This window comes from Triticum aestivum, chromosome 6B, assembly GCF_018294505.1.
Source record: "Triticum aestivum cultivar Chinese Spring chromosome 6B, IWGSC CS RefSeq v2.1, whole genome shotgun sequence".
Taxonomy (NCBI): domain Eukaryota; kingdom Viridiplantae; phylum Streptophyta; class Magnoliopsida; order Poales; family Poaceae; genus Triticum; species Triticum aestivum.
In genome coordinates, this window is record NC_057810.1 from 224,693,620 (window position 1) to 224,698,771 (window position 5,152).

Below are 5,152 nucleotides of genomic sequence, written 5' to 3' on the forward strand. Positions count from 1 at the left end.
TAGCCCGGGCTCTCCCGCATCTGATGGGGTAGGTGGGAGGCTGCGGGAACGCCGGGGCTCGTCGGAACGGAGCTCGCGGCGGCGCCGGAGTTCGGGTGGTAACGGGCGCGAGGCCCTGGTGGGGTTTTGGGCAAGCTGAGCTGCGCATGGGCTTCCTGTGAGCCCCACGAGCTCAAAGCCGTGCTCGGACGCGACCGAAACAGGCCATGGCCGCGACGGCAGCATGGCCGGCGGCAGCGAGCTCCGGTCGTCGGCAAAGTGGCAGCTGCGGTGTGCAAACGAGAGAACGGAGAGGGGGAAACAGCACAGGAGCTCACAGCGGGTGCAGTGGTGGCCTCTGCGAGCTCGGGGAGGCACCGGAGCCGACGAATTTGACGAAGATGGCCGGCGGGTCCGAGGTAGAAGACGACGTCGATGGCGGCGATGCGGCACGTCCGGGGCCTCGTGGCTCGTTGAGGAGGTAGAGGGAGGACCCGCGGAGCTTCCGGGGGCGTCGGTGAGGCTAGGGGTGGCCGGTGGCCATGGGTACGGCGACGATGGCGGCGAGCTCCGCTCGGTGGTGTGCGCGAGAGGGAAACAGAGGAGGGAATGAGGTCCAGGGGAAGAGAGAGGCGGTCGAGGGGGTCGAGGCGTCTCCGTGGCGTCGCGAGGGAGTCGGGGAGGCTGCCACGGCGAAGCAGGAGGTGGCCGGAGTTCTTCGGGCGCGCGCCACGCCTCGCCTCTGCCTACTGGCAGAGGAAGAAGAGGACAAGGGGGGGGAGGTGGGCTGGGCCGGCTGGGGAGCTGGGCCAGGTGGGCTGCGGTAAGTGGCCCAGGTAGGTTTTCTACTCTTTTTATTTTTTTTGTTCTGTTTCTTTTAATTCTGTTTTCTATTTTGCAGGTTTGTTTTGAATTTGGTTTTGAAACCAATTCAATTTATTTTGCTTCTGACAACATTTTTAGGAGCTAAAAGAATTAAAACAATGCTCCACAAAAATATTTCAGAATTATTGGACCTATATTTATTTAACAGTAGATATAAGTCCAATTCAAATAGCTATGATTTAAATTCAAAGTCCCAAAAATAAATCCTTAAAAAATGTTCAATATTTTGGTTGGGACCAGAACCCTTACCAAAATTTATCAACATTTTAAGAAGAGCACTTTTGGAGCAATGAATGAGATTTCTAGGGTTTTTGCCCCTCTTTTATTTAGGGTTTTGAGGCTTCCAATATTCCTCAATTCAAGTTTCAAAAATATAGACATGATGCACACATGAAGCTAGCCTAGAGTATTACCAGAAGCTAGGGATGTGACAACTCACCCCCACTAAACAAGAATCTCGTCTCGAGATTCAAGCGTAGGGTAAGGTGAAAGGTAAACGCAACTAGTATAATTTTCACGATCCAGGTTGCACTTCATAGGAACGTTGATTCGATCACCATCATTGTCTTGATGTCTTGCTTCGAGAACCTCAGCTAATCATGACATGAAGGGGAAAGGGAAACTCTAGAAGGATCGAACTTCTTCAAGATCGAACAACTCACGGAATGAGACATAGAACCATCTCTCGGGTTGAGACACGAGATACACATCAAGAGGGGTGGAAAGAAACGGATGACGAAGGTTCACTAGGTGGACAACAATTCCACACTTAAGAAGGTGGTAATCGGTTGTCAACGTAGCGAGGAGTTGAGTTGCCATGATACCACAACGAAACATCCTGGAGAAGGGTGATTCGTAGATTATTATCTTAAGTGGCAAAAAGAATTACCTTTGATTCAGAGATCATTGAAACTCTTTAAACCAGCCTAAGGCAAATCACAGCAATCGATTGGCGGGGGTCGGTAGAATGGCATACTCGGACTTGGATGATGTGGATTACCTTGTTGAAGACAACGTAATGGATGAATTTGCTTATCACCGGAAATGGAGGAGACCCATGGTAGAATGACACATTGGCGGTGCAAGCTGGGAACAAAATGCAAATGCTGGGAATGATTCTGGTAACTGGGGGAAAAACCCAACAATAAAGAGTGAATTCACTGTTTGAAAAGGTCATAGCATTGCCGAGGAAACTGAGAGCAAACCCAGCTAGTGCCGATGATAAGGCGTAGCGCTTGTGCGTGCTCTCAAGAACTTGAGCATTTCCACAATCATCAAGATTCTACCAATATCCGTGTCAAGGATCCTGGCAACACAACTTGCTACCATGATGAATGATGATGGATGATGCAGATGCAAAGGAAGATAACACTTCTCAGATTACACCCTTGGCGGGGCCAAGGAAATAAAATCTGGATGATCGACCGAGAGACATTTAGCACTCCGCTTCTAATGTTCTCCTTGATGTGCTAGTGTAACCCATTCATAGATATGGTTTGATAACTAGAACATCAAGTAGAAAGGTCGGACTTCGGAATACAGAAATCCATAGGGCAACTAGGGAGTAAATCCTACGAAATCCCTATGGGGAGGTGGCCAACTTCTTCAATCAAGATACTACAATAATAGGTCTACCGGATGGTTGTGTTGGCCACGACATCCACCTTGCCGGTTATCGAGGGACCAATATTATAGTTCTTGGGAAATGTTCCAACCATTATATCTGCCTGAGATTCAGATCTGGTTGGTGTCAGGATATTCCAGACTCATCGAGTCTAGGAAGAAAAATGAAAGTTTGCAACACAAATCAACGAGATGACGTTGCGAGATTCTCGAGGAATGAACTACGATAGTAAGCTCCAAAACATGAGCTGGTTCTGCTACAACATGTGAACACGATGTCCAAGACAAGCATGACCACAAAGTAGTCTTATAATAAAACACTACCGAGTTCAGGAGGGGGGGAACCATCATTAATGACATCAAAGTCTCCACGCGTGGAAGTCCAAAGAGTTCACCTTGGACAGACTCCTTTATCTTTGAACAACTCAATCAGTGGCTTGGTGTGCTAGGATATACATATAGAATGGAGGTTGCAAATCTCCAGACCACAGAATACTTCGCACGTATGCATGACTGACTTGGGATGATTCCAGAGGAAGCAAAACTAACTTTCTCAAATTCACGGCGGCAACTTTCACCAAATGCACGTGTATAAAAGGAAGTCACTCCTTTCATCAACAATTACTTCATGAGCTAGCATGAAGAAAATGCTTTCAAAAGTTTCCAACACTAGCTTAATGTCCAACAAAATCATGGAGGAGATAAGGATGTTGTCAATGGGCTCAACAACAATTCATCTGGGTTTCCTTTTAAAAGGAATTCCATAGTTAAGTGAACACAGTGATAGCATTGATCAGACCAAAAGATGTAATGGTGTATGCTCGAGGAAAATCCACGAGTAAGACAACATTAAGAACATCGCTGGTTCTGACTTGATTTGAGGATAGCCCATACTCAAATCAAGGTTTCGATAAGACAATAGGTCCAGCAACTGATCACAGGGACCAATCGATGAAGATATCATCTTTCTTCAACACACACTACACAAGAATATCACTTAATATGAACTAAGTCAGACAGGCTTTTATCTTCCAACTCTCCAAGTTGTTGTTTAGCTTATCCAACTAGCTCAGGGCATCCAACACGGATTCTTGGAGAAGGGGTGGTTTACAGGAATAAACCAACTTGATCACGAGCTCAACATAGCGGTCAGGTGACAACCTGGTAGTACTTCCGAGAAGATCTTCGGAAAATCACGAACCACCGATATGTTACTAAGCTCGAGAACAATCTTGCTTTTCAGGGCAAGATGATATGATCAAATGAGCGAGGACTTGACAAGATCATAACTCATCAATCGAAGGGTGCACCGAGATAAGGACTAGGTAGCACGATCAGTCTTAGAAGGATGATTCAAAAACCAACACGCTAAGAATGAAATTATTATCCTTTAACTACCAAGCAACGAGGTTGCTGGGAGTATTGATTTCACACATCACAATTCATTTGTTGGTATTCCGGTTGCATCAACACGAGGCCGAGGAATGACTAATGATGGTGAGAAGTATCACTACGTCAAAATTCATGAGAGTTGGTGCAGTTCTCATGACAATTCTGACATAAAGGGGGTAATACTCCAAGGTAGAACAGAACCAAAAGCTGGATTGGCATTTGATCTGCGGCATACAACTTTTTGACCCAATCCTAGATATGGACGAGGTACTGGAGTTTGTTTCTCCAAGTCATTCAGGACAGAATGGCTTGACGGACCACAAGAGTAATAGGCATCGATAAACGAACACACGCATACTCTTGACTATCAATTGACAGACGAAGGTCAGAAACAACTAAGATGGGACAACTCAAAAGAACATATGATTTTCTGAGTTGTGGATGCATGGATTAGCATGTCGAACGAAGTTCAACATATTTCTTCCAGATAACCCATGCAGAAAGGTAGAACTGGCAGAGCCACAATATATAATGGAGAACTCATCAAGAATAATCCTGTTGTGATATTTCAGTTCAACGAGGAACTTCTGCCATAAGTAGTTCATGGTATTTGGAAGAAGAAGATACCACGGACTTCAAGGACTATCGCAAAGGTTACTAATATCCTAAAGGCACTAGCAATTACTATCAACATGAAGTAGGTAGAGTGAATCTCGGGTTTAGGAACCCAGGAACAGAATACCTATTACTAAGTGGCATCACGGGATGCTTTCGAGAATAAAGGCCAGAATCATCACACTGGGAACACAAATCATGGCTAAATTACTAGATGATCCCCTAAGACACCTAGGGTCATAATAATATCTCCAACATAATGTCAAGGCAATAGAATACCTCAACTCAACAATTAGTGTGATTGAGCTGGCATAAAGGAACATCGAAACCAGAGGGGAAGGATTTTGCAAATGCATCAGACTATTTAGAAACCTGGGATGACTCGGACAGCATAACGGCTGTAAATGCTCAGAAGAGATTTGAGACATTCACAAAAATGGTGGCATAACCACTCAGAAGCACAATATCAAGGTTTCGAGATCAACATTTAGCATACGGAAGTAGTAGGAACTGAACTCAAGCTTAAATCCAACAATCTTATAAGTCTACGGATTAGTAACACGTGATCCTGATAGAAAGAAGAGATAGCCTAGCTCTTAATCCCCGCAGGAAAGATAAGATGACTCAGATCAGAAGGCATAAGGTATAAGGAGTAAAA